The following is a 12,028-nucleotide window of genomic DNA, read 5'->3' as shown; positions in this document are numbered from 1 at the left end:
GGGGCACCGCAGCGCCCCCGCCGGTCGCCGTGCGTACCGCGCCCGGCCGCCCGCAGCCAGGGGGCCCCGCCGAGCTCCCGCCGCCGTCGTGCCGAGGAGCTGCAGTGCGGGAGGGGGGGGGGGGGGGGAAAAATTAAAAAATAAAATAAAACGGGGGGGGGCAAAGCGGGGAGGAGGGGGGGAGGGGAGGGGAAGGGAAGGGGCGGGGCCCGCCGCCTATTGTCCGCCCGCCGCCCCGCCGCCGCCCGCTAGGGGGCGCCCGCCCCGCCCCGCCCGCGGGGAGCGGGGCGCATGCGCTGTGGCGCGCCTGTTTGCCTTCCCCCCCCCCCCCCCCACTCTCCCTCCTCCCCTCCGCCCTTCCCGCTCAGGGCATGTGGGCGGCGAGGGGGGTGATGGGAAATGTAGTCCGCGTGAGGTGCCCCCCCCATCCCCTCACGGCTCGACACGTGCGGAGGGGAGGGGAAGGGAGGAAGGAGGGGAGGGGAGGGGGAAGGGAGGAACCATCCCGGCCCCGCCGCAGGAACTTTCAGCGTTTTAAGCGTTTTCACCCAAAACACCGCTCCTCAGCCCTCTCTGCCCACCGCACTCCCACCCCCCATGCACCCACCAGGTGTTATTTCCAAAAATTCCACCCCTGCTGCTGCTCCTCAGGGTCCCCAAAGCCTGAGGGGCACCAACTGACCCCAAAACATCAACCCACACCTCATGGGGGGCCACACCGGCCTCCCCAGGCCGTCCTGCACAGGGGGTCCCACAGCCCCCACTGGGGGTCCCGCAGCCCCTGATGCCGAGGGTCGGGGCCTGACCCCACAGCCAACCCCACAAACACTCAGCACGGACAGAAAGCCTGGCGAGCCCTTTCCGCAGCCAGCACAAAACAAATTTTCCACACATGACGATACAGATCCCTCCCCTCCCACTTCATCCCAGCACACCCAGTCCCCCCGGGACCAGCCGGCTGCCGGGACCCACCCGGCTGTGCCCAAACAGCCCGGACCGGGCGCTGCGCACACCTCACGCCTCTTTGACCTTCAGCTTTGCCACAGCACGAGGGTGACGCAGACCCATGTCCCACACAGCCAGAACTAACGAAAACTCGCTCATCTGACGCCCTCTGAGGGCCCCCAAGCTGAATATTGCTGCTGGACAAGGCCACTGTCCCCCTCCAGGCGGGTCTGCGCGCTGGGTTTGATCCCGTAGCCGTTTAGGCTAACACACGACCTTCCCCTCGCTCCTGCTATGCTGCCCCTACAGTAGGATTGCAGTTATGCCAGCAGAAAGGTGCTTTGTATCCTCGCCGTCTGCCTGCAAAGGGAACGAGCCACAGCAGGGCACGCTGCTGTACACCAGCAGAGAGGTGTCCTCACCCTAAGGAGTCATCTTAAAACAAAAAAATAAAATAAAACCTCAAAGTGACACTGTTTTGACTGCAGAATTAGGTAAGACCTGCAAATATTGTATCCACAGCCAGCGTGGGCAACTGGACCAGAGCCAGACCTGCAAGCAGCAGCTCACCCAGACAAGTTTATTGCCCCCTCTTTGCTTCAAATCCACCACCAGACAAGGGGAAATGCAGCCAGATGCTGTCTGCTGCCCAACACAAACCCGCAAAGCTTATCACGTGTCTCAGTGTTTCTCAGGAAGACCGTCCAGTGTAGGACAGCGCAGCCCAGTGCTGGTTTTGATGCCCAGACAACTCGCCCTGCTCCTGTGGGTGCTCCGTCCCTCGCTGTCCTCCCTCCCTGGCTGACCTCAATGGCCCTGTCCTAACGGAGCAGCTCTCCTATCTCAGCAATTCCACACAGAACCTTGAAAAATTACTCCAGAGATCTCGACCTGGTCTCTAAGTGAATGGTGAAACAGTGCCAAGAAGGACATGGGGACCGTGTGTTAGCAGCAGCCCCATGGCAGTGCAGAAGCAGAGCACGCAGAACGAGCTCCCTTCTGACAGGTTCCCAAAGTGCTATTTTTGAAAGGCTGCCACATGGTGAACTCAGCAGCTTCTTGCTTCCTCCTGGCCTGTTTCTCCCCACCACATTTGGGCAACTCTTTAAGAAGCCAAGATACCAGCCCCTTACAAGAGCAAAACTCTCTCTTATTTTTTAGAAGTCTGCCTAGAACTCAGTTCAGCTGAAAACCAGTAGCAACACATGCATCTATATACCAGAAAAGAGGGAGAGGAAGGCTTTAGCAATCAGTTGTAGAGGAAGTTTAAAATTTAAGAAGCCTGTGCAATGAGGTTTTTCATCTTTTACTCGTTCTGCACTGCCGAATTCTGCTAATTGAGGCAAGAACAACCACAAGCTGACCCCAGCCTGGCAGGCTGCTGCAGATCTGGGCTCTCTTGCAGCACAGCCATACCCACGGCTTTCACCAGTCACCCTGAGCAGGAGATGATGAAGCAAAAATTTCTGTGCAGTCCAAAATAACACGACTCTGGCCTTTGCCACGTACCTTTTTATAGCCTTCCCATTCAGAAGAGCACTGCAGCCTCCTCCCTGTCACCCAGCTGCTCCCGTCGGGCACGAGCCCACACCTCGAGTCACAGCTCAGCTGGCAACGTCCCCAAAGGGCTCTCAGCCAACAGCCCCATCCCTGCTCTACCAGCAGAGCCAACTGCCCTGTCCACGAGTACCCCAGACAGGCTCACTGCTCCTGCTGACACCCCACACGATCAGGAGGTGCTCTCAGTGCCGAACCCAAAGCCTTTACAGCATCAGCTTGGAAACCTTTCTTTGAAGCCCTCCTCTCCTACAAAACACACAAGCCACAGGGCTCCATACCCGGTGTACCCAATTGCTACCTTATTTCCCCCCACACACACACATCCTTTACCTATTAATCCTCGTGATTTGCTTTGACTGTTAGATTTCTAAGGCAGGTACAAGCTTGGTGTGCATATACAACTATTAATTCAACAAAACATACTAACAAATAAGCTAGGGCACATGGAGGGAGACTTCAGAGCATGCAAAGACCCCAGATCAGCTTGAGAAGCATCTTATCACAGCAGGGAAAGCAGTGACCACCAAGGGACATGGTGACACGACTCCCTACAGACACTGCTCCAGATATAACTGCATTTTTTGCACATGCTGGTTTGCAACTTTGCCATTTTTTGTTAAAACATCTAACGATCTCAGACATCAGCGGCCACTGAGGCTTCAGGAGATGCAAGACCCATCTATATTTAGCTTCAAACCTGACGAGCTGCAACAACAACAACAACAAGAGACCTTTGCAGCGATCTCTGCACTTCCAGTACCCTTCTGTAACATCAGAGAAAGTGTCCAGTCACGGCACCAAAGGCACTCAGCTGTGACACACAGCACTCCCCGGCTGGCTCTTCTGAAAACGCTCACCAGAAAGGACAGAAAGAGAGCAGAGCTCTTGAAGAGAGCCACGTGCAGATGGAGCAGAGGCTGGGGGGGCTCGGGGGGTATCTGTCCTGCTGAAATACCCCAAGGTCGAGCTACGGACCTGCACCCTCGTCAGAGGTCAGTGGCTATTCCAATTTGCTTGGTATGAACAAGAAAAGCACACACCACTCCCTTAACAAGCTGGCAGACCCACAGAAGTGACATTCCTGGTTTGAAAGCCACGTTAGTGATCCGGATCGAGTCATTTGATGCAGAAACCCCTCACTGCGAGGACAACGCGTGCTGTTTGTTCCCACAGCGGAGAGCCTGCTCTGCAAAGCACCACGACTCGAGGTCGCAGTCCTATCATCACCCAGGCCAGGGGGTTGTTTTAACCTGTTGTGAAGGTGAGGAGCACTCAGTGCCAGTGATGTGGTAAGAAACTATCTTAAATCAATTACTGTTGCAACTGCAAAATGTGTTTATATGGTTTCCATAAGGAGGAGAGGCTGGGAATGTACGGCTCCTTACTGAAGGTAACAAACTAACTTCGCCACTGTATTTCTGAGTCCCTGCCAAGGATGTTGGTTTCTCCCTGCCAAAAACTGCTCAAATACTCCACACTGTTGCATCAGACCAACGTACTGAAAAGCCTCGCTTCTTAAAGTCCTCACGGGAAGCTCTATTTTTACCAGTTTGGGGATAACAGTGGAGGATCTTCCACAGAACAGCAGGCCGAGTACTCACAGAACAGCACCCTGAATTTGTCAGTCCAGCTGGGGTCCGATAGCCAGGTTTTATCAGCTTGCAGAGGGTAAAGCAGCCAGTTCTACATTTAGTTGTAACCCTGTATCATTTATGTCCCCATAAGTTACCAACAGTATTATCAGGTTGGCTTAGATCCATTCAAAACACGCACGTGGAACTGCACAAAAGGGGCAAGAACAACCCTCAGATCTCATCGGATTTCTCAGATATTTAAGAAGCACAACGATGGCAGGAGTTCAGGTGATGCTTCATTATGGGAATCGTGATGTTTTGTGCAGCATGCAGCACACGATCCCAGGCATTTCATGATATCATTCCGCTGTTTATCTGTAAGTAAGGCAATGGCACACTTCGAACAAGTTGCATCCCTTCCATTTCAGTTTACACGTACTTTATATCACGGGAGAGAAAAAGGAGGAAATAAAAGGACAAGGAAATGCGATCCTGCTCTACCCACGGAGAAGCCCATGCCTTATCAAACCAGGAGACAAAGGCTAACAGCGTGGGGACAGCACATTGCAAATCCCAATACTCACATTTGTGTCCCCATAACTAGGGGCAACATTCTGCTCCACTGGATGATGGGCAAAGACTCGGGAGGCTTCATGTAGAAGCTCAGAAGAACCAGCGAGGTCTGGTTAGGAATTCCAGCAACTCGTAGCAAGAAGTCTGGGGCTGAGGGGAAGGCCAGACCTGTACCTGCTGTGCAGCTCAGCCCTTCTTCCTTCCACTTGCAAAGTCTCAATGTATTTCCCTTGATCCTGGGCGAGGAAATCCACAAGCCACACCTACGGCTTGCAGAAGGCCTTCACCGCCTTGTCCTGCACCAAGCCCTGCACTCACACGTCCTCCTGTGAGTCAACGACTGATCAGAGAACCAAGCCAGCCTCTAGCCACGGACACTGCTGGAAGCTGGACAGGGAAGTTTGAAGTCTCCATTTGTATTTCTCGGCCTCTTCCCCTCCACCACATCACCTTTCCCAGCCTTTTTACCAGCAGAATCAGTTTCTGTTTCTATTACTGTTTAGATTGCCAGACTCAGGGAAAAGCACACCTTGCTATTGACCCACGCCTGCTGCAGCTGTTTAACCAGACTGAAACAGAACCAAATATGCTGGTTATTGACTATTTACTGCTCTGGTCATACTCAAGTCTCACCTAGCTATGCTCTGAGCACTTCTGTTCCGGAGATAACAGTCTTCCAGTCTTCAAGCCCTAGGTTTTGGTGCTTCACACAATTTCCTCAGTCTCCGCCAAATCCACCTGCCTCCAAACCCGCAGCAATGCAGGAAAACACCAGACATCATCGGTGGGAAGAGTCAAGTCCCTACATGCTTTCCTTGTTCAGGATACCTCCTACAGCAAGGCAGGCACAGCAGAACTGCAGGGGAACAGCTGCGAGACCAAGGCAGCGAGTCGCCCAGTTCTGCCACCACCACACGAAGGCAGAACACACGGTGCTCCTGCTCCTCTGCTCCAAAACATCCTCCCTCCCCTCCGAGGAGCAGCAGGTAAAGAGCTTTGTAAGACTTAAGGGCTGTAATGGAGCTGCTTTCCTTATGACTATAAAAAAAACAAACGCAGGCTGTGACAGCAATATCAGGTGCCACGGTTTGAGCCCAAATCAGGAGCGCAGGACACAAAAGGATTCAAATACTCACTAGCCAAAGGTTTAAAGCTATTGGCACAGGAACAGAAGACATACTCAAGCGCTCAAAAAAAAATAAAGCAAGGTCCACCTAGCTCCTCCTGAATGCCTCCAAGCAAAAGCGCCGAGCGGACGTGAGAGCCCGACACAGCGGCTGGCTGCACACCCTCCTCGGGACGCCCTCCAGCAGGCTCCTACGTGACCTGCCACGGGCACACCTCCTTCCCCTCGGCTCCTGCCACAGATTGTGGAGAGCATCCAACCTTATCCTCCTGCGTGCCCGCTCCCGAGCTGCTCTGCGGGAAGAAGCGGGTGCCTCCTGCACCCCTCCGGCACCCGGAGCCGAGGTTCTCCCCGGGGCCACCGGGCACGGGTCCAGGCTGCGCGGTGCGGGCGCTACCTGCAGTGTTTGTGGCCACCAGCACGAGATGGATGCTGCCTCTTGGGCTCACCGTGGCTTAAGGACTCCTCAATTTCACTTGGCTGCCCCCCATCCGCCTTTTCCAGGCTGGAGCATGAGGGTAATGAGCTCACGTTTGGATCCTGACATTTCATTACACAAATCAGCACCACCTCCAGCTGCCACAGACCCTTGCCCACTGACAGGGACACGAAAATCCCCGGGCTGACAACATCCCAAGGCCATGCAGGCACCAAAGCCCCCACAGCCACACGATGAACCCCTGCAGAAGTGAGGACTGATTTCCAGAGAAGCCACTTCCTGGCTTCCCATCGCTCCAGCAGGAGCTGTAGGCACTGCGATTTCTGGGAAACTGAGCGATAACCTCCAGAACTTGTATCAGAGCCTTAGTTTCCTTTTTAAAGCCCACACAACGATTTGCTGTTATTATGTACACACAGAATAAGAGCCTCTGCTTGTTTCGTCAGCCAACTGGAAATCAGATACCAGAGCAGATTTGTCTAATGTCAGCGTGAAAGGACTGAGTAAAGATTTTGGGTTTTCCCATTCCAAAAGAATTTGTCTAAATTCAGCCCTTCGTAACTGGGCTAAAGTCAGGCTGTTTTGGCTTACAGACTTACGTGAGGAGGAAAACGTCCTCCCCTTCAGCATTCCACTTTAGGCTTTACCCAGATCCACATAACTCGATTGCTGCACCTAAGTGTTTACCCCGTAATAAGAGTTGCAAGATAACAGGTGACTTTTCAAAGCAAGCATCAGCAAGTCCTCACGGCCCTCCGCTCCAGACCCAGAAGCTCTTCGGTCACTTTGCAGAGGCACGGAAAGGCGATCAGACTTGTCCATGGAAAAAATAAAAGCCAAGTTAAGACCCTCAGTTTTCATGGGGGAAAGCCAAATCCCTTAGACTGCTCTGACAGGTGCACACAGAACTCTGATAAACCAGGCTATGGCAGCAAACAAGGAGGATCTGCCAGCTGTGAGCCTGGGCTTTAGGTATGCACATAGTACGAGGAGCAGAAGATTTTCCTTTTTCTAGGCAAGTCCCACCTCGGTGCCCTGGTGCTGCTGTGCACGCGGACAGGCAGTACCAGGACACACAGACAGGTTCCCAAGAGGAGGCTGCACATCTCCTCCCTACGTGTGGGGGCACAGGTCTAGGCGGCACAGACCACTTTTGAGGGAAACACCCCTCAGACACAGAACACGGCCCTGTTTTGTCCTGCCCCCGCATCTTAAACTTCAGCATTCACCAGGAAACCACTGCGGGGGGCCAGACGGGCCCCACACCACCAGAAACCAAACGGGAGCCCAAAAGCCCAGCGCAGCCCACCCAGCTCGGGTCGCTTTGCAGGCGGTGAGACCGAAATTCCTGCGGTCGGGTGGGATTGGGGGGGGGCCCTACCTGGCTGGCCATGCCGGCGAGCCCCATCCTCACCACCTGCGGCCGGGGGGTGACCAGCAGCGTTCAAGGGAGGGATCCCAAATTCCAGGGGGTCGCTGAGCAGCGTTGGCGGGGGGGGGATCCCCAATTCCTGGGGGCGAGCAGCAGCGCGGGTGGGGGGGTCCCAAACGCCCCCAGCCCCGGTGGCTCCGCAAGTTTCTGATTCCTCCGGAGGCGGCGAAGATCCGGGACCTGCGGGAAGAAGAGGCTGCGGTGAGAGACAGTGGGGGGGGGGGGGGGGGGGCAGCACCACTTCCACCCCCCCCAAACCGTGAAACCGGGGGGGGGCACCCCAGGATCCCCGCCCCCCCCCCAGCTCCTTCCACCCCACCCCACCCCGGGCCCGGGATGCGCCGGGGCTAAAATGGAGGCCCGGGATGGGCTGGGGAGGGGGGGGGAGGTTCCTGAGGGGGGGTCCCCGCCTCGCACGGAGCCCCCCCGAGGGGCTCAGCCCCCCCCCCGGTACCGCGCCCCCCCCGCCCCGCCGCGGCCCGGCCCGCTCCCCGCAGCCAAGTTGCGGGAGGCCGGTGGGGAGAAGGGGCAGGGGGAGGGGGGGCGAGGCCGGGAGCCCCCCCCCTCACAGGAGCCCGACCCCCTGAGGGGGGTGTGGGGGGGTCCCGCATCCCGGCCCCCCCCCCGCCCCGCACCACCTCGCCCCGCACCTACCTGCGCCGCTCAACCAGCCTTGAAGTGGGGACCTTCCGCCCTCCCCCGCCCCCATTGGCTGAGCGCGGGGCATGCGCCCACCCCATTGGCCGCCGCCGCGTCAATCAGCCCCCTTGGGGGCGGGGCCCGGCCGGTGATTGATGCGGGGCCGCCGCTCGCCCCCCGCCCGCGGGGGCCGGGACCCCCCCCCCTCCTTTAACGCCCCCCCCCCCTCCCCTCCACGCTCCTCCGGTGCCCCCCCCTCCCCCACTTCGCTCCGTGCGCGCCCCCGAGGCGCGCCCCCGAGGGATGGGGAGCGCGGGGGGGGGGCCGCAGAGCGGGTCCCGGCCTGGCCCCGCCGAGGGGGAGGCCCGGGGGGGTCGCCACGCGCGGCCCCCAGCCCCGTCCCGCAGCCCCCGGGGGGGGCGCCAGGCCCCTGTGCCCTGGGTGAGCGGTGACACCAGGCCCCGGGGGGACACCGCGCCGGGTGGCCTGGGTGGCAGCAGGGCCCTGTGCCACTGGTGACATGGCCCCATATCCCACAAGTGACACCAGGCCCCTGTCCTGTCGGTGACACGGCTTCCTAGGTGACTGCTGACACCAGGTCCCTGTCCCACGGGTGACACGGTTCCTGTCTGAACAGTGACTCCAGGCCCTTCTCCCACGGGTGACACCAGGCTGATGTCCCACAGGTGACAGAAGGCCCCTGTCCCACAAGTGACACCAGGCCCCTGTCCTGTTGGTGACACCGCTTCCTAGATGACCAGTGACACCAGGTCCATGTCCCACGGGTGACACAGTCAGGAAGTCTGAACAGTGACTCCAGGCCTTTGTCCTATGGGTGACACAAAGCTGACATCCCACAGGTGACACCAGGCTGATGTACCACAGGTGACAACAGGCCCCTGTCCCACAGGTGACATGGTTTCCTATCCGGCCAGTGACTCCAGGGCCTTGTCCCACAAGTGACACCAGGCCCGTGTCCTGTAGGTGACACAGCTTCCTGGCTGAGCAGTGACACCAGGTCCCTGTCCCACAGGTGACATCTTTTCCTGCCTGACCAGTGACACCAGGCCCACGTCCCACAGGTGACACCAGGCCGCTGTCCCCTCGGTGCCCGTGCCCTGCACCCAGGGGATGCAGGAGGGGTGAAGCAGGGAGGGAAGAGCCAAGAGAGGGACAGAGCAGGGACACAAAGGTGTGACAAAGCCACGTGGAGCAGACATCACTGGGGCCTCCACCCCGAGCAGCCCCCCAGGACCAGCAGCCCCTGCACCTCCTGGCCAGGACAGCCCGGCCACTGCGTGCAGGTGGCACAACTCACCTGGGTCACCTCTGCTCTTTCTTTTTGCTTTTATCCATGAGCGGGGCTGGGGTTAACCCCACCAAACGGACGCCACATCCAGCAGGCTGAGGACGAGGGGAGCTCCTCGGCTTTTATCTGACGGAGCGGGGATCCCTAGGGCAGCGAGAGGACACCTGGATCATCCACGGCTTCTCAGGGACCTGTAGGTCTCAAACCGTTTGTCAGGAGACACAAGCTGCTATACCCACATGCCAGACGCCTTTCAGGAATATCACAATGCAGATATAAAAAGGGGCAGGCAGCAGTGGGGTGCCATAGTTATATGCCTGGTGCAATAACTCTCAGATTGCTTTACGCCACACAGGGAGGCTCCAAATGATGGCAGTCACAACCCCACCGCTCTGCCGAGCCACGGGCAGAGCCTCCGGTCCCCTGCGAGGAGAATTCCTGCTTGTTTGGGGCAGCAGCAATGCAGCCACATTTTAAAGCCAGCATCCTTCCAGAAAACAGAGCAGGGGATGCGTGCCCACCCAGCTCGGGGCAGAGAAGCAGCCGTCAGACCCCAGCGGGTTCCATTTCTAAATCCGTGTAGACACACACGAGAAACCAAACGAGGCAGAAATTAGCAGGCTGAGCCTCTTGTCTCATTAAGGTTGCTTTCCAAATGTCCCAACAACAAGGAATTTCTGTTGTTCCTCATGTATGAACCACAGGATTTTTTTTAAAAAGGAGATTTTTAACCAATAAATCATCTGAACAGGAAGACTGGCAGAAGGGAACTTGGGGCTCCTTCTTGGACATGGCTTTCCGAGGTAGTATTTTATAGACCTTTGAGTATTTTTTGATTGGTTTGCTTTTTTTTTTTTTTTTTTTTTTTTATGATCTGAGAGGTGTTTCTGAGACCTCTCTTACTGGTACCGTTAGGGTTCTTGAAAACCTCCTCATCCTTTAAGGCCCAATAAGACTGTCTGGGCCAGGAGAGCGGGTCCCATATGAGAAGGGGTCAGAGCATCACGAGAGCAGGGGCCAGGACGCCCAGACCCCGATGGAGCAATAAGGATCACAGCCAGAGCCACAGGTGGGATGCCCCCATTCTGTGATTTGTGCACCAGCAGGCGTGGGGTGCTGAGCATTGTGCTTGAGAAACACAGAAAATCCCCAAACCAACCCAACCCTGCTGAACACAGCCGGCGCTGCGGGGCTGAGCTGTCCCCGAGCGGGCAGGGCTGGTGCAGGGGCTGTTGGTTCAAGCAGGGATCGCCAGTTTCCATTGGAGCTGTTTCCACTGGGGGGCCTGTCACCCCGTGTGTGTTTTGGGGGGACCCTTTGGTCTCCCCGTGAAGCAGGGGCCACGGTCGGGTTTACCTTTTTCATGGAGGGGCTCCAGCAGGGGCGATGCCGAGGCGAGGCGCAGGATCTGGTCCCACTCTGCGGCAGGGCAGCATCTGCAGGGCTGGGAGGTGCCAGCCCTCCCCGGCTGGGGGCTTGGGACTTCTCCTGGGTCCATCTGGGTGCAGCCCCAGCCTTCCCCGTGCCCAGCCGGCCACACTCTCCTCGTCCCAAGCCATCCAGGCCGGGCTCACTGGAAACTTCCACAGCCAACTGCCATGGAACCGCCACAGAACCCACCGCCCGCTCCCAGCAGCGCAGGGCCCATGGGTGCTGCACCAACAGCCCCGCGTGCCCCAACCCTGTCTGGGGCACCCCACCGGTGGCACTGCCACCCCAAACAAGGGACCGGGTCCCCCCGCTGTCCCCATTCCCCAGGCTGCCACGGCAGGCAAGGAACAGCTCCCCGAGCTCATGCAACAGCAGGAGCCAAACTGAGACATCACAGGCTGCAAAAACACAGTTTTGAGAAGCTGATAGAGAAAGCAAGCGGAGGAAGCCTGATTCTCTGCATTAATATCATTTTAAGCCCTGCTCCTCTGAGGATCAGGAACTCTTCCTGCCTTAGAAACCCAGTTCTTCACACCATGCACAGCCGAGTCTTACAACCCCTCTCAAAGCAGCTCAGCTCAGTTAGGAAATGAACAACACATTTCAAGCAATATGGAAAATACCAAATTTCAAGCAAAATGAAAAATACCAAAAATTGGGCTCCTCTATCAAGTCTCGCTCAAATCAAGTCCCTAACGCTGACCGAGGGGCAGGAAACAGGGAGATGCTGCAGCAGCAAAGAACCACAGAGCAAAGCCCAACATACCCACACGAAGCTGTACACACTGAATGCCAAAAACATTCCCAAGCTGCAAAGTCCTGAGATGTTTCCAAGCCCTAACACGCGCTGCGTTGCTACCATTCAGTATCGCAGCTGAGTCAAATCTCATTTAAAAAAGGAAAAGCTTTGCTTTTCTCCGGAGGCACCTAAAGCTCAGCCAACCATCGACAAAGCTTCGCTTTGCCGCTAGGAAGCGTGCAGCCCGACGCACCCTGACTC

General features: G+C 57.1%; 1 protein-coding gene across 1 annotated transcript in view; it reads right to left on the bottom strand.

Moving 5' to 3' along the window:
- KANSL1 (KAT8 regulatory NSL complex subunit 1) overlaps positions 1-7,772 on the bottom strand; it is a 90,230-nt gene extending 82,458 nt beyond the window's left edge. Inside the window, exon 1 of the mRNA XM_082778913.1 lies at positions 7,599-7,772. The gene's annotated coding sequence lies outside the window, so the exon portion shown is untranslated. The remainder of the gene's footprint in view (positions 1-7,598) is intronic.
- Between the last annotated feature and the right edge of the window lie 4,256 nt (positions 7,773-12,028).

This window comes from Aythya marila (genome assembly GCF_965140915.1).
Source record: "Aythya marila genome assembly, chromosome: 25".
NCBI lineage: Eukaryota > Metazoa > Chordata > Aves > Anseriformes > Anatidae > Aythya > Aythya marila.
This window is presented reverse-complemented; position numbering and strand designations above follow the sequence as displayed.